Source organism: Penaeus japonicus, unplaced genomic scaffold, assembly GCF_977035675.1.
Source record: "Penaeus japonicus unplaced genomic scaffold, GWHDUDI00000001_assembly GWHDUDI00000013, whole genome shotgun sequence".
Classification (NCBI taxonomy): domain Eukaryota; kingdom Metazoa; phylum Arthropoda; class Malacostraca; order Decapoda; family Penaeidae; genus Penaeus; species Penaeus japonicus.
In genome coordinates, this window is record NW_028234415.1 from 22,589,800 (window position 1) to 22,617,299 (window position 27,500).

General features: G+C 48.6%; 1 protein-coding gene across 2 annotated transcripts in view; it reads right to left on the bottom strand.

Moving 5' to 3' along the window:
- The window catches only part of ed (hemicentin protein echinoid), a 136,847-nt gene that overhangs the window by 108,812 nt on the left and 535 nt on the right, over window positions 1-27,500 (bottom strand). The gene's annotated exons all lie outside the window — the stretch shown is intronic.

Below are 27,500 nucleotides of genomic sequence, written 5' to 3' on the forward strand. Positions count from 1 at the left end.
TCAGTAATCTTTATGTATTTTACATGAGACAATCACCCCCGCAACAAGTGATCTGCATGACATGCCCCTCCCCTCTCCTCCCCTTACCCCCTACCCGGAATACCCCCCACCCGCCCTGCTCCCGGGCGCTCGTGGGGGCAATCACAGGCGGCTTCAGGGTAGGCATTACGCCCGCAATGACACCTATCAGCGACCAGATGAGGCGTCGAAATCTCCGCTCCTCAAACTGAAATGAATCGCTCGATGACTTGTAATATAAAAGGCGCGCACGCTCTCCTCCCGCCTGTCTGCCGGAGGATCCACAATCGGTAAGGAAAGAAAAGAATGAAGGAAAGAAGAGAGAAGCAATAACCTTCGAGGTATCATGCGAACAGTCATGCGCGATACGAATATAAACTCCCACACCCGCCACACACACACACACATACACACACACACACAAAGAAAAACGCCCACCACGACCACCACAGATCTTTCGAGGAAGCGACGACATTTCCGACGACGCCCACAGCAGCATCCACCCCCGGAGGAGCCCAGCTGACGCGTCGCTCCACCGACCCCCGACGCGAGTCTTCACAACTGGGCGCAAAACGAAACATCGAACCCGCTCTCTCTCCCTCGCAGAACTTCGCAACTCGGCGGAAAACGAAACAACAAAACCCGCTCGTTTGCACTTTCCCTTTTTTCCCTTTTCTTTCCGCCTCCGAGGGACGTTGACGCTCCGATGCATGAGCAAAAATAAAGAATCAAGTAATAGAGAAGCCGCAAGGAGGGTAGGCTAGATAGGAGTCGAAGAGGAGATGAGAATTAAGAAGTTTACTTACTACAGGAAGAAAAATGTAGTGGCAAAGGTGAACATGAGAGTATAATGGAGAGACACGTATGCTGAAGAAATGACGAGGAGGAGAAGGAGAGGGAAGAGAAAAGGAAAGCGAGAGGAGGCGCTAACGCATGAGTGCAAGGAGGATGTTGAGCTACCGTGAAGCGTGACGTGTTTGTGGTGTCCATTTTAGGGGGGAGGGGGTGAGTCAGAGGGGGAAGGGAAGAGAGGGGGAGGGGGTGAGTCAGAGGGTGAAGGGGAGGAGAGGGGGAGAGGGGAGAGAAGGGGAGAGAGAGGAGAAAAGGGAGAGGAGAGGAGAGGAGAGGAGAGGAGAGGAGAGGAGAGGAGAGGAGAGGGAGAGGGAGAAGGAGAGGCGAGAAGAGAGAAGAGAGAAGAGAGAAGAGAGAAGAGAGGAGAGATGAGAAGAGAGAAAAGAAGAGAAGAGAGAAACCAAGAGAGTGGAGGAGAAGAAGAGGGGGACATCGACTCGAGTAACGAACTCCATTCATTCCCTGCTGGCGACCTTGGCTTGTGCAGTGGATCGACACCACCTAACCAACCCCATCCTTCACCCTCCATCCTCAGCCTCAGTCTTCCACTCATCCACCCTTCGCCGGTTCCTCACACATACACACCCCTCACGCGACGCACTCATGGTGGTGGGTGGTGTCACCACTCATCACACACGCCCTCCAAACACCCATACGCCTCCTATCCACCCCCACCCCCCTACCCCAACTCCAAGCCACCCTCACCCCCTACCCCTATTCTCCAAACCACCCAAGCTAACCCCCTCCTCCTCCCCCACCCCACCCCACCTCCATGCCTGCCTGCCTGCCCGCCCGCTCGCCCGCCCGACGCCCGCCCACGACCTTGCCATAGTCACGAGGGCGTGGAAGGCGGAAGGGAAGACGGCGGGCGCCCGGCCAGACAGGCCAGAGCTCTGCGATGACGAAATAAGTATTAATTTATGCGTAATTGTGATCGACGGCGCTCGGGGTGCTCAGCGAGTGCCGGGCTGTGTGTATTTGAAGTATTGGAAAGGGGGTGGGGGTATAGGGAGAAGAGGGGGGTTTATGGGGAGAGGAGAGAGGTTGGAGGGTGAAGGAGAAAAGGGAAGGAAGAAGGCGTGGAGGAGAAAGGTGAGATGAGAAGAGATAAGGGGTAAAAGAGAAGGAAAAAAAAGAAAAAAAAATCCAACTGAACAAAGAAAGCAAGGCAAAAAAATAATAAAAAATACGAAAGCGAACAAGACGACAAACAAACAGCGTCTTCAACAACGTCTTGACCTCCGTGACCCACATAGAACCCAGATCCAAGGAAAGCGATAGGCCTACTCCTATAAATCGCCGCCCGTAGGCCTACAGAAAAGCTCAAAAATAGAAACGAACCCAAGTAAAACAGTCAACATTACACTAACAAAAAAACAAAAAAAAAACAAGAACAACAACAACAACAACAGCCAGTATTACTATTACAACTATTATTACTGTTACTAGTACTGTTATCACTACTACAACTACAAATCTAAAAAGCGTAGAAAAATCAGCTGAGGAAAACATTAGCACAATAGTACAAACACTATATGAAGCATACATTACGAAGCAAACAAGAAATAAGAAAAAGTAAGGCAAAGTAAACAAAAAAGCAAACAACAAAAACACGCCAACCTACAAACGTTTCTAGTCACACGCATGATCATTAATTTGATCTTTTTTTTTGCAAAATTTATCGCTCAACGTCCTCCCATAAACCTATGACCATGGCATCCTAAGCGAAACAAAGAGACGAAGAAAATTAAGAAATAAAAAAAAATCACGATAAATCACATGGGGGGAGGGGGAGGGGAGGGGTCCGAATTACGACTGTCTTGGGAAATCATTAAGCACCGTTTTTGTTATAATCTTACTTCTTTGTTCCAGTTTTATTTATTCTTGTTTTTCCTCTTTTTTTCTCGCGGTGTGATGTAGAGACTTTTGGGACACGGAAAGAACATTTGAAAACACTAACCAATATGATTATCATCTACAACATTGAAAGGTTGGTAGAAATATTTATCATAATAATTACGACGACGATAAAAAAAAAAAAAATTAAGATGCGACAACTACTACCACTACCACCACCACTACTACTACTACTAACAACAACAACAAAACAGCCGCATTCCAAACCCAGATAAAAGAAAAACAAACAAAAAATAAATAAAATCGAAAAAAACGTCCTGTCTATCAGCCATCAACCACCGACGCACCTCCCCACACGCTAAAGCTTTCTCTCATCCTCTCTCTCTCTCTCTCTCTCTCTCTCTCTCTCTCTCTCTCTCTCTCTCTCTCTCTCTCTCTCTCTCTCTCTCTCTCTCTCTCTCTCTCCTTTCTCTCCTTTCTTCTCTTTTCTCTTCTCGACCGCCTTTCGAAAGCTGTTGCTTGTTCTCCTCGCTCATTCATCTTCCCTCCTTTTTCTATTCTTCTTCGAGACGAGATGCATAAAAGGGAAGTTTTTCTTCGGTGTGTTGCGGGGGCGGGGCCAGCCACAATGGAGCGCTTTTGTGCTTTTATCAAGACGGCGAAAAGATTAGAGATAAAAAAAAAGAAATACAGACACAAAAAGGCGAAACGAGGAGAAAGTGAGAGAAGGAGAGAGAAAGACAGAGACGCTTAAAACGACCTAAATAAATAAATGTTTGAAAGCTTGATACGAGAAAGGGGAGTGGAGAGGGAGAGCGGAAGGGGTTAAGAGAAGTAACAAGAACAGATAAATGAAGATAAACATATACAGAGACAAAGAAAAAAAAGATTCACACACAACATACAATAAACAAACTACTCGTTTATGTAAATACGTCCACACAAATAACAAATTGATCAAGTGAGAGACTAAAAAGGAAACTAAAAAGAAAAACGAAAAAAAAGAATAAACAACGAATTGTACGATACAATGCCCGCTTACCAGAATACAATAATCAGGAAAAGGTACTCGAGGAAAAAGTGGCCAAGACTGTCAAATACAGTGCGTGGGCGGATGCAGACGCCCCCCCTCTGGTGGGTGGGTGGGTGGGTGTGGGTGCGTGTGAGTGTGTGCAACCGAATCTCTCACCCGTGTTAGATAACTAACGCCTATACGAGTACAGATAGGCAAGTAAATAGATATAAGACAAATAGAGATAGACAAACACATAACCAGATAGGCAAACAAACAACCAGCCAGAGACAACCACAAAAACAAAAGATACCAAGCCAGATTACAAAAGAAAGAAAGTCGAAGAAAGACAAAGGGGGGCGATGGGGAAGATCAGGATTAAACTCCAGCCACAAACAATGTCCAGCAAACAGGTGGATTAGCGATGCAGAGGCCGCAGAATCCCACTCACACCACCGGGATAAAGGGATTTTCGGGAAGCAGAGATAGCGGCCTGGGATTAATAATCGCTGGACACAGGACAAGGCAGAGGTAAATGGAAAAGGGAAAGAGGAGAGGCGAATGATAGGATAGATGAAAGAAGAGAGGGGCAAGGAGAGAGAGGAGAGAGGCAAGAAAGAGAGAGGATAGAAGCCACAAGGGAGGTGGAGAAACGACAAAAAAAAAATAAAAAGACACACGAGATAAGGAGACAAAACAAAGAGAAAGACAGAGCAAACCCGAACAAAAAACAAACGAACAAACCAGACAAAAGCCAACGATGAAGACAGCCGATACGACGACGAAGACGACAACAACGACGACAACGACAACGAAATCCGCTGATCCGAAGCCCTAACGAGGATCAAGGGAAGACGACGAAGAGGGGAGGGGAGGATTATGCGCGGAGACTCAAGAGGGAAGGAGGAGGAAGAGGAGGAAGGAGGAGGAAGGAGGAGGAAGAGGAGGAGGGAGGAAGAGGAGGAAGGAGGGAGGGAGGGAGGGAGGGAAGGAGGAGGAAGGAGGAGGAAGAGGAGGAGGAAGAGGAAGAGGAAGAGGAGGAGGAGGAGGAGGAGGAGGAGGAGGAGGAGGAGGAGGAGGAGGAGGGAGGGAGGGAGGGAGGGAGGGAGGGAAGGAGGGAGGGAGGGAGGGAGGGAGGAGGAAGGAGGAGGAGGGAGAAGGAGTAAGAGTAGTAATCGACATAAGTAGGAAGCAGGCGGAGTATAAAACAAAAGGGAAAAGGATAACCTAAAGTAGGAAGAGGGAAGATCACGGATGGGTTTGAAAGGGGATGGCGGGGGGAGGGGGGGAGGAGAAGACAAGGGGAGGGAGAGGAGAGGAGAAGAAAGGCAGGAAATCTTCCCACACTAACAAGACAAAACAGAAAAAAAGACAATAAATACATAACCACCACCACCACTACGATATCCAAAAAAATTAATGATAATAATAATACTCACTCGAACCTTAACCCTCGGCTACGGCACCTCGCACTCCAATAACACAACAACACACTCGATAACGCACCTGAAAATGGAGAGAGAGAAAAAAACACATTAGCTTATGAAAGGAAAAATCCATATTGATTTAATTAAAAACGACGACGATGATGATGATAATAATGAGCCAACGATAATGATGACGGTGACGATGACCCAAATTTGATGATGACCCAGAGCTGATGAATTTGATTATGACGATGTGCTAAAAAAAATGACGATGGGTGACTTCTTGCCCTGAGCTTTCTCTGAAGACCGTCAAGTACAGGCGACAAGCACAAAACTTAACGAGATTACGAAAACAAACATATAGACAGTAACAATAATAATCATAAATAAATAACAATAATAATAATAATAACAATAATAATTGTAATAGCAGTAGTAGTAGTAATCATCGTCGTCGTCATCATCATCATCATCATCGGAAACGGCTGTCTTGAATAAAGTCCCAAAAACGCAAAAGAAAGAAAAAAACTTGTTGCCAAGACTCGACGCCCTTGTGATCGGCGGTATTCCTGTTGTGTATGATCCCTGCAATACGATCTTGCAACAGACACAACTCCCCCCCTCCTACTCTCACACACTTGATCACCTGCAAGTTGCAAACTACCTATCGTTTAATTTTCCCTCTTCCTTCTTTTCTCTGTGCATGTGTATACATCTGCCCCTGAACAACCATGTGTGCGTGTGTGGATGTGCACACCCCCGCAAAGAGAGAGTATGCGGCCGGAAGTATGTGCGTGAACGCGTGTGCGATGTGTGTGCGTGTTATCTTGTGAAAGTGACGCTATCCCGCCACGCTAGGGTGGACAAGACAAGACGTACATGGAAAGCTATTCCGAATTACTCACCAGTCCACACATTAACTGAACTCCCTCCATCATTTCCGCCCTCCCTCCCTCCCTCCCTCCCTCCTTTCAATTGGCTCTCAGACCCTTTTAACATACAAAAAAAACTATTATAATAGTAATGATAATGATAACAATGATAAATAATAATGTTGACAGCTATACAAATACACATAACCAATGAACACTGTCACTACCATCAAAGTCAGCACGCCAGAAAAAAAAAGAAAACCTAAAACATAAACAATTAAATATATCTATGTATATATATAAACATATGTATGTATGTATGTATGTATGTATGTATGTATGTATGTATGTATGTATGTAATAATAATAATAACAATCATCATAATATCAAAGTCAACAAATTCATACACAACACCAGCAAAATCAGGTCACCCCCCCCCCTCCTTCCCAACGCTGAACTTGACCTCCGAGGTACCCGCAAGGTTGAGAGAGAGAGATAGAGAGACAAACGGACTAAAAAAAAAACAGTTGAGTCGAGAAACCATTTCGAATGCTAGACTGTCTCTAAGCCCCGCCCACCTCCTTAACTGCGTGCAAGACGAGGGGGTGAATGGTTGGGGGCGGATGGGGGGCTGATGGGAGGAAGGAGAAGGAGAAGGAGAAGGAGAAGGAGAAGAAGGAGAAGGAGGAGGAGAAGAAGGAGAAGGAGGAGGAGAAGAAGGAGATGGCGGGAATGAAGGAAAGGGGGGAGAACCAAAGAAGAAAGAGGAAAAAGAGAAAGAAAAAAACAAAGATACAGGGGATCAGGGAAGGAGGAAGGGTGAAAAAAATAAAAGAGGAGATAGAGAGAGAAAGAGAGAGAAAAGAGGGGGCGAAAACAGTAAGAAGGGTTCGAGTGACTACATAAGGTTTCCATGACATTAGCCTACTTTCCCACCGTGTCCAGCCCTCATCCTACCCCCCTCCCCCACTTCCCTCGCCCCTTTCCTGCCCTCACTTCCCCCTCTCCCCCCCCTCTTATTCCCTTGCTACCATAACCCAAATTTCCGCAAGCTGGGATTCTCAACATCCGGTCATCAGGAAGAACGACGAGAGAAAGTTTATTAAGAAAAAAAAAGAGTACTCCGACTCGACAGCCATTCTACAATTTCACTTTTCTCTTTCGGTGTTTTCTCTTAAGTGTCTCTTTCTCCTCATTTTCCTTGCTCTCATTCTTCTTCCCTCCCTCTTATTTTCCGTGCTCCTTAGCTCTCTCTCTCCTCCTCCATCCCCCTAGCCCCTCTTTCCTCCATGACTTTCTCTTTTTCTACCATTTCTCTCTTTCTCTTTCTCTCTCTCTTCTCCTCCCCTCTCCCACTTCCTCTTCCCTCCCTCCTACGCAGACAAGTATGATGACCGAGTCCGACTCAGTCTACGACAAGAAGCCATACAAGGTCCCCTCCAACTCTCCCCCCTCTGGATCACCCCCCTTCCCCTTCCCCTTCCTCTCCTTCTGCTTCCTCGGCGTCCAAAACCTCGGCGCCAAATGCTTGCCAAGGAGGAGCTGCATTTTTATTAACCTTTACCGCTTGCATTTTGTTCTTGAATGTGTTTACAAAAAATGCGCGTTGCCAGGGGATGAGGTGGGTGGAAGGGGGGGGGGGCAGAGGAAGGGGAAGAGAGGGCAAGGAAAAGGGGAGGAAAATGGAGAGAGGGGAGGAAAATGGAGAGAGGGGAGGAGACGGGAGAAGGAAAAAAGAGAAGGGTGAAGCGTGAGAGGGAAAGGGGAGGAATGTCTTTCTTCTTCCGATAATGCAAGGGACGGCATGCAACAAGCCGACTGCTAAAATAACTCAAAAATAATTTCATTTTAGAGTATTAATAATCACATAATTGAGAGGTGACTACATGCTGCTCATTAAAATCTCCATAAATTATGACTACTCTCCCCTTTACTTTTATTCATATGTATATAATTATAAAATAATGAAGAAAAAAAAATAATGAGGGTCAGATGCCACAAGACGCCCGTCAACCCCCCCTACCCACCCACCCTCTTCCCCCTATTCGCCAGCCTCCTCCCCGCCCTTCGAGCCCATTAGTCCCGTTCATAAGCCTCGTAAACTATCCAATTTAGTTATCCAGTTTCCCAATAAAGCCCCCCAAGCCCCCTTCATCCTTCCCTCCCCATATCTCCCTTTCCCCTTCCGTCCCCCCCTACTCATATCTCTCCTCCTTCCACCGTTAAACAAACCTTTCTTTCTCTTGAATCTTCGACAAAAAAATAAAAAATAAATCCTTCTACCAACGAGGCCAATTACGAGTGCCCCTTTGTATTTCCCAGTGCCATTACACCTTTCGTTGGCGTGGCCTGGCACGCCGTCCGAGCCATCTGGCACCCCTCGACATTAACCAGTCGTCGTGACCGGAGACGACAAAGGGAGAGAGCAGAAAAAAAAGAGAAGGCAGGTGTATGTTAGACTAAAGAAATAGGAAAAATAAACAGATAGATATAGACAGATAGATGCATGAACATGACATATAAAAGTTCCTCCGTTGGTTTGGGAGAGGCGAAGTGAAGTGAGAATATGTACAATCGCCACACACCAAGCAACCAAGCAACCCCACTCACTCCAAAATGCCCCAAAAACGGATAGTTACACAAAAGCCACACGACAACCTCGCCCCGCCCGCCCAATCTTTAAAGAAATGCCTTTAGGCCTGCATACTAAAACTATGATGGGCGTGGGGGAAAAGGGGTGTACGGGACGGGGAGGGTGAAGGAGGGGGGAGGAGGAGTGAAGGTAGGAGGAAAGGGGGGGTGGGGACCTCACCATCCTGATAAATGATGACCAGCGCCGTGAAGAAAGAGTGAGGGAGCACGGGTGACGCCCTGCATATTTAGCTTCGCCCTCGTTCGCCACTCGTCCCGTCCACGTCATGTTACACCGCCCTGATGCCCTGTGGTTGTTTACAGCGCGGCGTCCCGGGAGGCGAGGGGGGGAGGGAAGGGAGAGGTGGCGGCGAAAGGGAGAGGAGGAGAGGGAAGGGAGAGGAGGAGAGGGAAGGGAGAGGAGGAGAGGGAAGGGAGAGGAGGTGGCGAAGGGGAGAGGGAGGGGAGAGGGAAGTAAGAGGTGGCGGCGATGGGGCGTAGCGGTAAGGAGCAAAAGGGTGCCTTACTTGCCCAAAACAGCGCTAATGCCCGCTGCTAATACCCACCCCTAAAACCCCTCCTCGCATGCCCTCCCAGCACCTCCGATCCCCACCGCCTGAACGTCGCATCATCACCCAGCGTGCAATCGAGCGACGTCCCCGCGCAAGACATTGATTGATTCGCAAGAGCAGCAGAAAGGTTTCGCTCTTGCATTAATAAGAATGCAAATCACAGCCATAAAAAGGGGAGGGTATATCATTATTGCTAGGTACCTTCGCGTCGCAACTACAAAAAACAGTGAGCTCGTATTTCCTTCCTCCCTTGCGTGTATTCAAAGGGGCAGAGGCCAAAGATATGATGAAAATGAACGAGATAAAAGAAGAGGAAGAGGAGGAATAAGAGGAGGAGGAGAAAGGGGAGTGGAAGTAGGAGTGACACCATGAGAGAGACATTCAGAAAAAAGCAATCGTTCTTAATACACAATCATCCTTCCCAAGACAGAAGGAAGGATGGAAAAATAAAAAATGACCCTCACGAATTGCCAGAGGATTATCATGAGCATGAGCGCCCCCACCCCCAATACTGCCACTCCCGCCCGGGGCTCTTCTCCCACACCCCTGCCCCCCGCCTCCGCCCTTGTCCACGCCCACGTCCTCGCTCCAAACGTGAGCCTACGTTGTCAGGGTACACAACACGAATGCCCGCGGAAACGATTGCCCAGAAGGGAAAATACAGCCATTTCCTTATGGATTTTTTCCCAAGGGAAATTACCTCACTTTTCTATCTCTACTTTTCCTCTCATTGTCTCCCTCCATCCATCCTTCCTTGTGTAAAGTGTTGCAAGCGTGTTGCAGCGAGGAGTGAAAAGGAGTGATGTCAGCAGCTACAGCAGCATATGGCCGGCGACGGAGGCGAGCTCCCCCCTTCGGGCTATGTCCCCCTTCCCTTCCCCCGCCCCATCCCCAGCCTCACCATCGCTCCGCGCACCTCGCGCACGCCAAAATATGTGTCGCCGTGGGTACGCAAACAACGCGAGCTTTTTTCCTTGGAGGATGAGTGCTCGAACAAAAAAACAGGAAGACACAAATCAAGAAAAAATGAGATGTACATAACCTGTCAAGACACTTTGCGAGTTGGCTATTTTTTGTCGGCAAACAGGAAGACGAGAAAAAGGAGATTTCTACCAGGTACTGTTATACTCTTGTAAGAGCCTCGGGCTTAAGCCAAAGCCTAGGAAGGCCCCAGATAACATGAGAATGATGGGCGTGGGCGTGAAGAATGGGGAGGGAGGGATGCTATCACACACTGCTGGTAGGTCGTGGTGGCGGCAGAGGTGTGAGGCGCAACGTACCTTTGACATGCAATTATACCTTTTTCAACAGCGGTCAGTAGACAGAGGGCAGGGGAGCAAGAGAGAGAGAGAGTCAAGGAGAGATGTGAAAAAAGAGCGAGGCCGCGGGAAGAGAAAGGGCGAAAGGGACCTATGAAAGGAGACAATAAAATGAGATACTGAGGAAAGAAAGGGGCGATGGCGAGGAGAGGAGACAGAGGGGTGATAAAAGATAGTATAAACGATGATAAAGGAGGAAAACATACGTTTACTTTAACCAAGACGTAAACTCGAATCATTTCTGATCAAACCCTACCAAGTAGCATTGAATAAATGTATATATTTTCAAAATAATATCGAAGATCTTTATTCTACTTGCTCTCGTCTGTCTGGTGCTAAAATCCCACACGAAGTTTTGCCAAACACAGAGGAAAAGCTTGACTGTGCAAATCTTGTTAAAGCTTAGCGGGTGAAGAAGCCATGTTGCGTATAACTCTCCGCACTTTCGTCTCTCTCTCTTTCTTTCTTCCTTTCTTTCTTTCATTATTTATCTATATATCCATGATTTCTATCTATCTTTCTATCTCTCTACGTCAGGTACAGTGTCTTGACGCCCATCTGTATCTATCTCTCTGTCTGTACCTTCGCCCTCTTCCTCATACCCACCAACGCCCGCCCGTATGGTCGTATAAAAAAAGGGAGATCGCCTTGAGCCATTCCCAAATCCTGAAGCATCGACACAAACCCAATATTAGAATACTACGTTTAGGTACCGTCAATCACCCCCCCCCACCCCACCCCTTCCGACTCACAGTAATTCTCGAAGCCTTCCATATAATTTTTCTTTGCCTAACTTTTTCTTTTTTTTTTGGGGGGGGAGGGGGTTAATATCACGCCCATGAAAAAAAAATGCGGTACTCAAAACCAGCAAGAGTGCAATTATCGTTCATCCTGGCAACAACCGATCATCATTATCATTCTCCCAAGCCCCGCCTACCTCCTGCTTATCCCCGCCCGCCTCCTCGTCTCACCTGTGCAAGGCGTTCTCACGGGTGCAACACAGGAAACTTTCTTGGGAAAGAGGAAGGGAGGGAAAGGAGGTAATAAAATAAAGAAGTGGGGAGTAGGGAGTGGGAGAGAAAATATAAAAGCAAAACACATCACATACATACATACATACATACATACATACAAACACACACGGCTAGAAGAAGGCATGTTCTTAATAAGAGAAACAAAAGAATTAGCAAAGGAAGGATACGAAAATTGGCGGTAAACGAGGAGAAAAAACTCAAAACCCATTCACAAGAAAGGATACCCAACACTCCTGAACGGGGTAGGATCTAGCAGGACAAAAAGAGTGCGTTACAAAGACACAGAGAGAAAAATGGGGGGTGGGGTCTCTTTTTCTCTGTCTCTTTCTGTATCTGTCTCTCTCTCTCTCACACACACACAGTCTCTAACTCAGGATACAATACACAAGAAAAGGGAAAAAAAAAGGAAAACCAAAACTACCCATCCTACTTTGCCCCACATCTCCCCCCACCCCCCTCCCCAAACCTCAAAGAAAAGGTAACCGGACAGTGCGATCAAGTACACACTATACATACACCTCCCCCATCCCCCCCCACACATGAAATCAAACAAACAAACAAACATACCATCAAACATGAACCCACACACGCCGATCGGTTGCAAAGATCGAGACGGAGACGCAAGAGGCCAGTGTGTGAAAATTGGGAAAGGGTGAGAAAGTACAGGCAAGGGAGCAAAGGGCAATGGCGAGTCGGGTGGGGCAGGGTGAGTGGTGGTGGTGGGGAGGGGAGTTTATCCTTTCAACAACAGCAGGTGGGAGGGGGTGGGGTGTGGTGGGTGGGGGTGGAGTAGGGAGAAAGGGGGTCACAAGGGAGGGCAAAGGTTTCGTGTGGTTTTCCTACATGGACGAGAGGGGAGGGGAGGGGAGGGGAGGGCAGGGAGCTTGTCAGGGAAACTGAATGGTATAGCAAGGGTCCGTGTTACTGTGTGAAAATTACCTTTGTATCGATACCTCACTTGAAATGAAGAAAGGAGAGAAAGAGAGAAAGAGAGAGAGAGAGAGAGAGAGAGAGAGAGAGAGAGAGAGAGAGAGAGAGAGAGAGAGAGAGAGAGAGAGAGAGAGAGAGAGAAGCAATAACAAGAACAGTCTCACATTATCCACTGAATCTAATTTGGCAACGGATACAGCACCAAGGAAGAAGAACAAAAAGGGGAGGCGGACAAAGAAGACATAATAATGAGAACGAGAGAAAGAGCACAGACGGTGGTAATGAGACAAAAAAGGAGCAAAGTAACGTATCTCCAAAAGACGAACAGAGAAAAACGTCTCCTTCGGACCTGAAACGTACCTAAAATAAATAAAATAAGGAAGTGAAAAAATACAGTAAATAAAATAAAATGAACAAATAAATGAATAATTACCAAATCAAACCCAAAAAAGGAGAAATCCACCTGCATTATCAACCCCGCCCGCCGATTAAATTCCCTCATACTCGGTCAAGCGGCCGGCCGGCCATCGAGCGGGAGGGAGCGTGAGGACCGCTGTCCCCCCGGCCACCTGGATCGCTCCTGGACAATTTGTGTGGAAGCCCCGAAGGACCGGGCCGTCGGGAGAGAAACAAAGGGACAGCGAAGCCTTCACGCGCGTTGCGGAAGACAATGGGGCGATCATGAGGAGCCGCGATGAAAAGCCTCAATAAAAAGCGAATCGCACTCGGGGTTCCATTACGTCATGCTGCTTTTCGGTCTTTGTTTCCTTTCGTTTCTTTTCTGTTTTATTACTTTTTTTTCTTTTTCGTTGGTGTGCGCTTTTGGGAGGTCACCGCGCTATCAAGTCACCTACGTCTGGTTTATAACGAAGCTATCGACCGATACTAGAACCCCCGAGACAGTCGAAACAGAATATGAAGCTGTACAGATGTCTGACAGACTGACAGATAGCAGACCTACATAACCCCCCCACCCTCACCTCTGGCCCAAAACCCTCCTTCCGAGCCTTTTGGAAGCCCCGTGGCCGTGTCTGTAGGACTCGCGTCCCCCCAAAAGACCGCTGCGGCCGCTTCCCCGCAGGAGCCCGGATGACGTGCATAGAGGCGGCCTTTCACGGCGACGGCATCAATGACGACTGGCCATTGTGCGTCGGCCGCGTGAGCCGCCTTTCCCTGCACGCCGCAAGAACGGGAAAGAAACACGAAGCCAAATCAAGTGGACAATCGCCTCCAAGGCGGGCGACTCCCGGAGCGCCGGAGGAGAGAAAAGGACGAGGCGGTAACGCGAGCCTACTCCTTCGCCCCGGCCGCCTGTCCGCTTGTCCGGAGTGATTAGCGCCGCTGACGTCTTCACTCGCCGCTCTCGACGCCGCTGGACGACGCTTTATGGGGCGTCGAGGGGGATGCTGATGCTCCTCGCCGTAATGAAGCCTGGCGTAGACAAAAGGGCGCGCCACAAAAGAAACGCACTAATTGGCAACGTTAGCCAGGATGCAGGTAGTAGAGTAGCTAAAGGAAGAGCGTGTTCGTGTCCCTGCCTTTGTTCTCGACTCCGAATTCATTTCCTCGCACTAATTTATTGATCTTGATCTTTTCCCACGCGGAATCAAAGAATCTCGCCTCACTACAACAATATCAAATCAAGACCAATTAATAAAACCCATCTACGTGCCTCGATTCGCGCCACCCGACACGACCAACCCGCCTGCGCATTCGAAGGCCGAAACAAAGGAGCGGGCGGCTCGGCCTAATGAAACGTCGCGGCGGCCCACCTGTCCCACCTTCGCCGCCGAGACCCACGCCGGGACCCGCTGCCGCCGCCTCCGCAGCTAGGCCCATCACAACAATATGTCCGTAGGCCTGTTTGCGATCGGCCCCCTGCAGTCATCGGCGAGGACATCGCTAATTACACATGATAGCTTGCCGCCTTGATAGCTCCATAATCGCCGGTTGGTTCGCTCGCTCGGACTCGCTTATTACCCTGACGACTGTGCTGCGGTAGTCCAGTCGTGGGTGGTAGCTTTTGTTGGCTACAAGAAGGAAACGGAGAGCGGGGGAGGGGAGGGGGGAGAGGGTGGGTGGGCGGAAAAGAGAGAGAGAGAGGGGGGAAAGCACTCTAAATAGGACACGTTACATCTTTTTCCCTTTCGAAGCGAGAGAGGTGTTGTACCCAACATTCGACCCATTTCGACGCGAAGGAGCAACCTCAATGCTACCCCGATTCTGCTTTTCCCAGGCTAGATGTATCTACATCCCCCACAACCCCATCCGATTCCTTCCCCTTCTCCACCCCCCCCCCTCCCTCTCTCTCTCTCATTTTGGGGCATTTGATATGACGGGAACGGCGACGCCACCCGAGAGACCGCCAACTTACGATCAAAGCGGCGTAATTATCGCCACTCGCAGGTGTAATTCTGCGAGCGTTTGGGTGCTTCGAAGTGGGGGTAAAGAGGGAGGGAGGGAGGGAGGGAGGGAGGGAAGGAAATAAAGAGGGAGGGAGGGAGGGAGGGAGGGAGGGAGGGAGGGAAGGAAATAAAGAGGGAGGGAGGGAGGGAGGAAAGAAGAGGAAAAGAGGGAGAGAGGGAGAGAGAGAGGTTGTGGAGTGTAGTGGTATGGCTAACATTCATACCCTGGGGGTTACAAGACTTCCCTCGGGGAAAGTACTCAAAAATACCAGGTATTACCCATCCACCGGCGAAAGAGCGAGTCCCACGAAGAGAGATGAGATCAAGAAAATAGAAGAGGAAATGGATTGCGCCACGGATATCCCGGGGCCTGTTGCACTTTCTAAGTCCACGTTCTACTGTCGCGTAAGTGTACAGTTGTAGCGCGCGTGGCCTCTGCACTGCAGGATACCGTCCTATGTGTAGGAAAAAACTGCAAAAGAGGTCACGGCCAGTCGGGGTCACACACACACAGGCAAATAATAATAGACGGTTACGAGGTGTTCCCCCTTTAGTGTGGGAACCCGTTGCAGGTGCTGCGGGGGCCGGAGGCAGGTGTTGCCCGAGGAAATGCCGCTTCTCGAAGACGCTATGGGAAAAGTATCAACGGCGTCGCACCGGATACACCCACGACGCCCACTTAGACGGTGACGAACGCTCGGAGAAACTTTCACCGGTTCCCATTCCCGGTACGAGATGGCAAACCCACCCATCCCGCCCATCTGCCGAGCAAGAAACCTCTATCACCTAAACGCCTCAAATTGAAACGAGACGCGAAGACAAACCTTGCAGTAAAGTGCTGCTAATCCGCAACCAATCCGTGGCCAATCCGCATCAACTCGCATCATCTCGCCACCGCAAGACCGAGCAATGAAGCCGTGGAGTCGAGTCGCGTCGCGTCGCCGGGCTCGAGGGAGACGACGGACCTCTTGCCGCGCTCATGCCAGCCGCGCTCCGACAAACGGCGCGATGATTAATCACACTCTCTCCTTCGCCTCCACGACGTCATGTCGGCCTCGGCACTTATCGGGAGATCGACACCCTGATCCTCGAGAAGATTGCGACGCCCTGAGATCTCCAGAAGAAGGAAGAGGGACATACGGTACGGAGGGAGGGAGGGAGGGAGAAGAGAATGATCGTTTGGAAATATGAATCATTCATTATTCATTCGTGCGTTTCGGAACCGTCCATTAGGAGTAAACATCCTTTCATGATGGGAATGAGGTAGAGCCTTCCCTGAAGTAGGAATTCGCGGCGAGGCCGAAAACGGCGCTCCTCAGACCCAGAAGTTTCGAAAATCTAGCGACACGCGCTGGCCGACGGAATCCTTACGTTGTCTTTTTCCGTGCCACTTTAAGCCACCAGTTTTCGAGGACAAGGGAGCGGATCTGAACCGCGTGTCCAAGGTATGTATGTATCTTCACAAGTATCATCCAGACTGACGAATATCAACAGAACTGAACACTTATCCACAATGCCGTCAATATCTCTTGTTTTGAACAGTTACTTAAATACTTTTTCTAGAACTATAACTATCTGTCGCTACCACTACTACTATTACTACTATTTCCCCAAGGTCTGTGGGCGGTAAGGTGGCCCGAAAGTTGACGAGAGCAGGTTAGACTCGCGGAGTAATTGTCCATTTCCTGCAGCCACAGTTGTCGACCCCTCTTCTCTCAACCCCCCTCTTTCCCCCCCACTCCCCCCTCTACCCCGTCCTCCCTTTCCCATATCCTCCGATACTACACGCCTGACATCGACGTCGTACTTACCGTACTTACGTCGACCACAACCCGACATCGCCCGTCTCGCACTATGTGGCTTTCTGTGCAAATGCAGTGAACTTTATCACTTTATTACTTAATAATTAACAAAATATAATTATTAGAGTATAATTTCTTCCCAATTGTAGTTTGTTTGGAACAAAGGGTTCGAATCTCCGGGTTCATTCACACCTCCGTCAATGTGCATCAAATCGCACAGCTTTACTCGTCCTAGTCTCACGAGTAGTACTTGTATACAACGCCTCAGCCCCCTCCCCTCCGCCCCTCCTGCTAGCGATGTACCCATGTCACTTCCTGCCCAGCACCTGTACCACCCCCCACCTCCCTCTACCAATCCCCTCCAGTAATAACTATTGGAACAAGTACATAGACTCCCTGGACGAAGTGCCGAGAGTTCTTTCCCGAGTGTGTTTGTGGAATACCATCCATTCCCTTTACTTAATTCACTTCTGAAACCAGGCGGCTGGTACCGGAGCAAGCTTCCACTTATTCACTAACTCTCTCCCTCTCTCACACACAGGAGGTAAGAGCCCACAACATATCAGTCTCTGCTGGGAAAACTTCTTTCTTTGCTTTTACGTTTTGCACGGCGTCCGTCCGTGCGTCACGCTGCTCCAGAGTCACTCGTCTCGAAAAAGAGGCAAAAAGAGGAAGAGTAAGGGTGAAGAACCTCCTTTTCTTCCATCTTATTTCTCTCTTCCTATTTGAATTATGATGCATAGTGAGCGCAGGGGTGAAAGTAATGGTGACCGACGGGCAGACAGACGGAGAGAACAGAAGGTGATCGATAAATCCCAAAACTTTGACATCCTGTCAGGCTTTTCCACACCCGGCCCGTCACGCAATGGGCCGAGGCGAATGGAGAAGCAGCGCTCGACAAGCAAGTAAATCACTAAGGGAGAACAGGAGAGGAAGAAGGTGGAATGAGGAGAGAAGGCGAGAAAGAAGAGGACACGAACAAGAGAGAAGAAGAAAGAAGGGAGATGAAGAGAGAACGGAGAGGAGTGAAGGGAGATAAGGGAGAGGAAGAGAGAAAGCAACGGAAGAGAGGAGGCGAGAAAGGGAGAGGGGGAGAAGGAGAGAAGAGGAAGGGGAGGAGAGGTCGATGGAAGAGGGGATAGGAGTAGAGGAGGGAGAGGGGGAGAGAGAGGGGGTAGAGGCAAGTGTCCTGCCCCGCGCACACATCTGGCTTTGGCCACATGTGCTTTTAGACATATCACGTCGCCCGGCCTCGTGTAGCGTTACACGGCCGGGGTATCTTCGCACGTAATAACGATCTTCCACGCGGAGATGTGAACACAGGAAGTCCCCGAAGACCTCGCACTTTTTTCGCCGCGTGCGACCATTTCTCCTCTCAAAATCCTGTCACCAGCCGACACGCGCATTTCGCACGTGATGTAACAAGGGATCGCCTGGCCATGGCCCTTCAATCCCGAAGCTGTGAAGCGCAATCGTCACTTCATGAGGCTCAACCCACCCCCTCCCTTGTCATATCATCCCCCTCAACCCACCCATGCTCCATCCCCATTCACACACCCCGCCCCCCCGCACACATACTCAAGCGGGCGAAGCTCTTGCACAAGCACGGCCCGAGGAGAGCGCACAAGGCGGGTATATCAGCTTACAAGCGCCACATTCTTGAGGGCCTTGCGAGCCGCGCGCCCCCGACCCCAACAATGGCCGGCTTGTGTGCGAGCAATAAACAGATCTTGGCCGGCGCCCCGTTCGGATAGCGTTGCTGGACTCACGGAGGGAACGTCGTGCCATAATTAAATACGAACTAAATACGAACTCGTAGGCCTATTGTCATTTGCATAATCGTTTACTGGGATCATCACTGACGTTATACATCACTCCCACTCCCCTCCCTCCGAGAGAGAGAGAAATCTTGGGCGGGCGGGTACGTGGGCGTGGGGCGAGGGGCGTGTGGGTAGCCAGCCTTCGGTAAACAATGGGGCGCTGGACGGTAATGGCTTGGCGCCTCTGCTGTTAGCTTTCTCAGGCTCCTTCGCTGCCCCATTAATTGGTCGACGTGGGCAGACGCTGCTTCCTTCTCTGTGTGCTCTCCCCATTAACGGGTCCCGCCTGGTTCGTCCGAGGCTCAAGCTCTTTTCCTTTCTCCACCCTCCACCCCTCCTCCCATCTTTATCTCTCTTTCTCTTTCTCTTTCTCTCTATCCCTAATAGACCATACCGGCGCCGGCTGCTATCTCTCTACCCACGCGATCAGTTGTTATCTCCCTCCCCCCTCCTCCCCTTCCCCTTCCTCCCGTGATTCCACACAAAGTACGACACTGCCATCGCCCCCCCCACCCCACGGACGCAAACATCTTACGGCTAGCCCCCCCCCCCCCTCAGACTAATACCTCTATCATAGCCTGTAAACAACGAGAGGTCGTAATCCCACCACACCCTTAGTAACTGATATGGAAAGGAGGGAGTGGAGGGGAGGGGAGGGGAGGGGACAGGAGAGGAGGGGAGGGGACAGGAGAGGAGGGAAGGGGAGGGAAGTAGAGTGGAGGGGAGAGGAGGGGAGGGAGGGAGGTAGACAGATGTACATGTAGCAAAGGTAAATAAACAAGCTGCTTATCGCAAGGCCCATGTTATATGTGCGGGTCTGTCGGGGAGGAAAGCAGCTGTCCAGCCCCCCCCCCCCCATCCACCACCGAATTACCGACGGGATATTTAAATCATCAACCGAGAGAGGGAGCGATTGGGTGAAAAGGTTGGGGGGGAAGAGGGAAAGGATGGGAATTTAATATAGGTATGGATGAGGCAACGAAAAAGGGAACCATGCAATCAACGGGCAATGACAGCAAAACGGCCAATATCATCACGCGCTTGCAATATCATCGTGCGGATAATGGTACCATAACGCCCCACTCCTCACTCTTCCCTTCCCCTCCCCTCCCTCCCTCCCTCCCTCCTCCCGCAACTCATCATCACCAACCGTCACTGAACTTCATCACTCATGTTCCCTGCGTCGCCACCGCCGTCGTCATCATCATCATCATCATCATCATCATCATCATCATCATCATCATCATCATCATCATCATCATCATCATCATCATCGTCATCATCATCATCGTCATCATCGTACTCAATAAATATAGACAGAGCGTAGTTGTAGCGTAAACGCCATTGGGGAACCAAGGACAAAAGATACTAACGAAGCAAATAAGACACTCGAAACATAGATGTATAAATGAACACCAAAATGCCTTCAACTTCATAATGAATCGCGCACTAAAAAAAAAAAAAAGCTCTACGCACGCATACCCAACGCGGGTACGACAATCCTTGTTTACTACGGATGAACGTTGGCGCTGGTGGCGTTTATCGACCCGGGTTTTTAAACGGGCAGAAACCGCGCGGCCACGGGCAACGCGTCAACACAGCTGTACACTATAACGAACATTCTCATTCTCCTCGCATTGAAATTCGGATACGATAGCCAATAAATCCCACACAAACTTACATATATAGACACACACACACACACACACACACACACGAGAGAGGCCGACGGCATACACAACGGATAGTGTTACACAAGCAAGAGTCCTATTACCCTACAGGACGCCCATCTATCTCCCTAGCGAACGAAGCCCGCAACCTATCCTAACCGTAAGAATACCGAAGAGGGGATCGGAGTGAGCGAGAAAGAAGAGGGATGAGAGAGAGATAAGAGGGATGGAAAGGGGTACAGGGACAGAGATGAGAAAGAGAAGGAGAGCGGAAGGAGGAACAGGGACAGGACGAAGGGAGGGTAGAGGGGGGAGAAGGAGAGAAAGAACGAGGGAGAGGGAGAGGGAGAGGGAGAGGCAGAGAGAGAGAGAGAGAGAGAGAGAGAGAGAGAGAGAGAGAGAGAGAGAGAGAGAGAGAGAGAGAGAGAGAGAGAGAGAGAGAGAGAGAGAGAGAGAGAGAGAGAGAGAAAGGAGAGGAGAGAGAGAAGAAGAGAGAGAGAAGAGAGAAAAGAGAGAGAGAGAGAGAGGAAGAGAGGAAAGGGAGAGAGAGAGAAAGAGAGAGAAGAGAGAAAGAGGAGAAGAGAGAAAGAGAGAAAGAGAGAAAGAGAAGAGAGAAGAGAGAAAGAGAGAGAGAGAGAGAGAGAGAGAGAGAGAGAGAGAGAGAGAGAGAGAGAGAGAGAGAGAGAGAGAGAGAGAGAGAGAGAAAGAGAGAGAGAGAGAGGAGAGAGAGAGAGAGAGAGAGAGAGAGAGAGAGAGAGAGAGAGAGAGAGAGAGAGAGAGAGAGAGAGAGAGAGCAAGCCATCCTAATCCCCCATCCCGCGACTATCGAAACTTCCCCCCAAAAAAACAGCGACAGCCGGGGTAATAAGGACTCCTATTTACACACTTTCCTCCGCCTCTTAACTGCCTCGCGTCCGCTCAATCTTCCGCATTATTGCAAGGTGTGCAATGACAAACGATATGAACTGGGCCAAACTCGACACTTCTTTACGCCTAATCTCCCTGCAGGAACAACTACACGCCCAATTGAAATGCGACAATAAAAAGGCCAGAGCAAAAACAACGACCAGTATATGTATATCTCTTACTTACAAAATCCCAAACCAAAGAAAAATAAAAAACAAACAAACAAACAAATAAATAAATAAATACATAAATAAATAAATAAATAAATGTGTGTGTGTGTGTACCGCAATGGAGAGCATTTAATTACGGAAATCTGACCGTTTCCCAATCTGCGGGCATACTCGGCGAGGGTTAATCAAGCAACAAAGTGTTATGCAAATACACGCATACATACACTTACACACTGAATCCCCACCCGACAATCCCTGCACTATTCATTCAATTAAGGGAAAACGGCATCATCTCGCAGCCTATCAAGCCATGAATCACCCACCCGCTCCATTCTTCAACGCGTCGCAAACACGCAAGCACATTAATAATGAAACACATATACAAGTTAGTTGAGAGAGAGAGAGAGAGAGAGAGAGAGAGAGAGAGAGAGAGAGAGAGAGAGAGAGAGAGAGAGAGAGAGAGATAATAATAAAAAAGGACACGAAACTTGAAAAAAGATATACAGCAAAAGTTAAACCCGCGCGCGTGGAGAACAAAAAATAAATAATGTTCACCAATAACGTTCTCGCACCTTATGAAAAGAGAAAGAGAGGGGGGTCCGGGGGGGGGGGGGGTCAATAGGAACAATGATCTGTGTCATATTGGTCACCATCAACAACAACAATGGGCGCGCGGCGAATGGCAGCGGTGCAAATGATGAAAGTAATATGCCATTATCGTATTTGTTGGACTTTATCGCGAGTGTCGGAGGAATAATGGCGGTCGTGGCTGCTGCGTTTAGCTGAGCAGGAGAGATGAAACAGGAAGAGGGAACAAGAGAAAGGAAGAGGGTGGAAAGGAGGAGAGGGGTACGAGATAGAGGAGGGAGATGGAGAAGAGGGAGAGGGGAGAGGCGAAGGGGGGGGGGAGAAACAGAAAGAGCGAGAGATAAAGGAGGCGGGGGACGTGAGTAAGAGAGAGATGATAAGCAATGTTGCGCTCTGTTGCCTTTCCAATCACTGGTGTTGCACTGATAACGCTGCCAGGGGCACTGATGCCTCACGATACACAGACGGCTTAATCTGTTTGTAAAATCACTCACCAACACGCCAACCAAATAATAGAAGACAACACATACAGACTGAAAATACAGTAAAAAAAAATACAGCCACCATACACACTAAAATAATAATAACTAAAAATGACTGCGCATACATCGATACACTTGTGAACACGCGGGCTTCTTTCGTGACAGAGACCGCGGTGAACCACAGTCACGCTGTGCGACATCTGTGTAGCGAGTAGAGCTCCTCGCAAAACCCGATGGCCCTCCAAGCATTCCCTACAACAGGCGATATATCTAGGCCACCTCTCGAGCCATGCTAACGAGGCCTGCCAATCGTGCTCCATGTTCATTGATAATTCGTGTTTGTTGTATTTCGTTTCCGGCGATTCCTGAATGAAAAAAACAAACATTTGCAGACTTTCCTCTATGACAAAAGAAATGTGAAAACCGGAGAAAACACACGCAAAAATATCCGAAAATCCCTCCGTCCCTCGATCAGCGATGGAGTGAAATCACATTCACTGATTAATCACACCGAAACGCCTTCCGACGAAAACGAGTTAGGCCAAAACCGTGTTGGCGTGACGGTGAACTATGCCTACTAGCCTTGCGCCGCCGATTCTCCCCCAAGGACCACCTGGCGCCCCTAACCAGCTGGCCTTGTCACTCCCACGGCGATGGCCGGATTACAGGTACGCGGGATTATATGGCCGACGTTTTTAACTTCGAGCTTTCCTTCCCCGGAGACTGAAAAGCTCAAGCGATATCCGTACACGTGGTGGCAAAACTTTTTTTTACGGATGTAATTCCACCAGTTTTTAAAATTCACCAAATCTCTGCCTCTCGATCGCAGCGAACGAGACTCAAATTCCGCACAGACCAATAATTCTCATTCGTCCTGTGTCGTCCCTCCAAGCAAGCAACACGACATCGAGTCCAGACGCCCGTCCGCCCGCCAGCCCTCTCCCGGCCGACGACATCATCACACAGCAGGTCATCACCAAGGAAGCCCGTAATCCCAAAATGCTCTTCGGATCAACAATAAAAGCCATGATCCCTTCCCTCGCTCTTCCCGCAAGCGGCTTAGCGAAAAAGCCATGGGCTGCGGGGACCACATCAAGAGGGTTCAGCGCGTCTGCGGTTTCGGTGGTGTAGCAGGTGTGATGGGAAAAAAAGGGGGTGGGGTTGAGGGGGGGAGGGAAGGCGGATAGGAAAGGGAAGGGAATGGGGAGAGGGGGAGGAAGGGATGATACAGTCAAACTCCTACGCACTCACAAAGACGATCTCTTGTCCGTTCACGCTGTTCAGACTATAGTGATGAAATGTTAAAGATTAACAACAATCCACTCACAGACGGCATAAGAGAACCCTCAGAACGCCCGAGAATACACTCAGAATACAGTCTCCCCCTCTCCCCTCTCTCGCACATGCCCCCCCCCCCCCCCGTTTTCATTCCCAAGTATAAATAGTCTCTCTCTCTTGTGAAGGTTCGTGATGAGGTAATTAATACTGAGCTTGTGCTACCTCTTATGTCAGCCATATTGCACACAGCTGACCGTCGACATGCACCTGCATGAACTGCCGAGTTTGCACGCAAGGTAGCGAGCGGCCAGCTGGTAGGGGTGTGACTAACCTCTCCCGAGATTGTGCATTTGCTGAGAAAACAAAAACAAAGGAAGGGAGAAAGAATTGCGTATCTTGCAACTGAGAGAGTACTGATTAAGCAGTCTCTGAACACAGCAGCCGAAAACAGCTAATTAACTCGCCCTTCGCCCCCCTTGACAAAACTACGCGAAGGCCAATTTGCAGCTGACGACAGACTTACACATTTCTTGACGTTAGCGAGAGCGCTTCTCCCAAAAATAATCCTACCAACATGGGCGGCCCGTCGGACAAATTACACGGCGGGGGATACGCATCGGTTCCTCAAGAGAGCAAAAAGCGGCATAAAAAGCCCTCTGAGGAACATGCCATGCCATATGCCGACGTGACAGCACAGCCCTTGGGATGCTCCTGGGCGAGGGTGGGTGGGCGTGCAAGGGGCGAAGTGGCTAAGCCTTAAAAAAAAAACCTTTTCGCGGCTCGTGGCAGATGGAGAAATATCAACGTTACACAAGTTACAGTCTGTCGAAAATTCAAAACGGTTCATCACGTTTTTTTTTTTTCTTTCTTTCTTTGCCTTCCACCATCTCTCCCAGTTTTGAACTCTGGGCCTACCGACACATACCTCGACTCATCCTCCCCTTTCCCCTATCCCCCCCCCCTTCCCCTCTTTCCTTCCTCCCCAACATGCACTCGAGTGTGGTTCCTCTCGTGTGCTCTGCTCTCTCGCCTCCGCCATCACGCTGCGCTGCACACTTATTTAGCCCCGCCGTCACGACGCGGGCAAGTAATGCAGAAAACGGCAGTAACGCGGGGTTTTCAAGCTTCTAATCTCGGGAGCATATGCCTCGTTAAGCCTCGTTAATAACTAGCTGATTACCTAATAGCCATCATACCGGCGCTCACCACCAGAGAAACAAAAAAAAAAGAAAAAAGAAAAAACGTAAATCACCCATCCTCTCTCCTTTCCTCATCTTTCCAGGAATCTTACCTTTCACATCCGGCAGGTGAGTAAGGCCCGCATGCAAGGGTGACTCATTCACACACCTGAGTCAAGTCCCACGCACCCCCGCTCCCCCCCCGTCCCTTCCCTTCCTTCTTGCCCTTACACTTACCCGACTCACACGGTTTACCCGACAACACTCATTTGTTCGGAAAACAATGCACGCTCGATGGAAGAACTATCGATAAATCATTACACCAACAATTTAAAAACACACTGCCAAATTGCCCGACATGCTTGACGGGGAGTCGTGCACCTCGGGTCGTGCTCTGAGTGGGAAACGACTTCATGTCACACGACAGGGAGAGAGAGAGAGATCTCACTGTCATGAATACGCAAAGAGGACTAAGTGACATCGACGCAAGTATGAATGGACACGGAAATCAGAAACCGAGAAAATTAGAAAGATCAAAAACAACACTGCTGCTAGTCATTAGAATAAATAGCAAGTCATTTACGTACAAACCCATTTCCCAAGTTAAAGTACGCCTCCCATAAATAAACAAGGATAAAAGCGTGCAACTTGCACATCAATCTCTCAAATGCCCGCATATCTACACTCTCCCCATGTCTTCCAAAAAAAAGACACGCTCTCTCATCAGCATTTCAACACAATAATAAATTTCATCACGCAACGACATATCAACATTCAACAAGAAACTCTCCCCGGCACCGACCAAGGATGAAGGAGCGAGGAGAACAAACGACAGGTAGCACGGCAAACAGGCGGTGGTTCTCTGCTGCCGAGCGACCGGAAGGTGGCGAGTGACTCAACGTCAAAGGAAGCATTATTACAGACGAGAAGGTAATGATTCTGACATGAATAATTTTCGAAGACTCCGAGGTTCAAGGTAACATAATCGTCAACCTGAGAAAACCTTGTATTAAAACAATATATGTATATATGCATATACATATATATGTATATGTATGTATATACATATCTATCTATCTATCTATATATAATAAGATACATAGTCAAATAACCGTAGGCCTATTCACTCCAGGAACTATCTTGAGTCACACAAAGCTGACCTCGCACCAAGAAAACAGGATCAACACCGATACACACCAGAGCCGGTAAAAGCGAAGTAAGCCTACACGCAACAACTAAACACAAACAAAAAAGTCGTGCTACGTACCACGTGACTAAACAAGCGAAACAAACAAGCTAACGGAACAAAAGAGAAATAAAATGAAAGTGGGCCTACGCAACGCCCGTGTGTGTATGTTTGTGAGTATGAGTCAGATCGACAGGAATGTAGTACGGAAGAAAGGAAATATGGAGGGGAAAATGATTTAAAAGGAATACTAAATTCGGTGGAGAAGAGTGAACGAGGGAAAAGATGGAGAAACAGAGAAAGAGAAAGAGAACGAGAAAGAGCATAAGACGATAGGAAAAACGCAAGAGGAAAATACGAAGGGAAATGGGCGAGAGGGGAAAAACGAAGGGAAATGGAGAGGGGGGAAAAACGTCGTGAAGGGAAGAGCAACGCAAGGAAGAAAATAACGCACGAAAGGAAACGAGAGAGGGAAGAAAGATAATCAGACCTAAAGTGACCCACAAAAGGGGGAAAAGCCCAGAGAAAAATAAAAAGGAAGAAAGGCATAAAAGTTAAATTGTGTTAAAAGCAAAAGAAGTTTATATTACAAAAAGAAATCAAAGCAGTCAAACCCGATTGGGAAACTTCACGTACAGAGGTGGCAATGCAATGACATACACAACGCGATCTAGCTTACGATTACCAACAAGAATCCGAGTCATGCAAAACACAAGGCGCATTTTATAAACATCTACACAATGCACGCTGGCATTTCTGAGTATGCTGACATCGCAGGTTTCATATTCAAAAATATTTATGTTTTGTATCTCGATTGTTGTCGGGGAATCATAATATCACGTGATATTATGAAATTTAGATTCAACTCGATCAAAATGACGAAATCCGGCGATAATGGGAATTTTAAATATAAAACACCATCTGCTGTTGTTTTTTCTCTTGAACTCAGGTGAAGTGAGGTCACGCTCAGGTAGATCAAACGAGGTCAAGCGGAAAAGTGAGGTCGAGCTACGGGAGGAAAACTGGAGATAAAAATTACCTCGTTTGAATCGCCGAATCGCGCCTACATAGCATATTTAGAAAAGGATACTTAATAAAACCAATTTCTAACAAGAACATACATACTCTGAAGTCGAATTACAAGTTCCTTGGAAACTAAAGGTTTACAATAAAAATATATATTATACACTATGTGTATAAAATATATGATCTCACTATAGAGTAAATACTAAACGGAACTATCGCCTAACTGAAAATAAATAAATAAATAAAAACTGTCGATACTTCTACAACTTTCCATTGACTAGTATCACAAACATCCAATTCTAACGTAAAAATAACAACAAAAACGACAGCAAACACCACAAAGTAACAGAAAATGCAAAGAGTAATTCACAAAGTTTTCCTCTAGACAGGGAATGAAAGAACAGGGCTAAGGTCAGGCGAGGTCAGCAAGGTGGGGTCACCTGCACCGTATCGTTACTCTATGA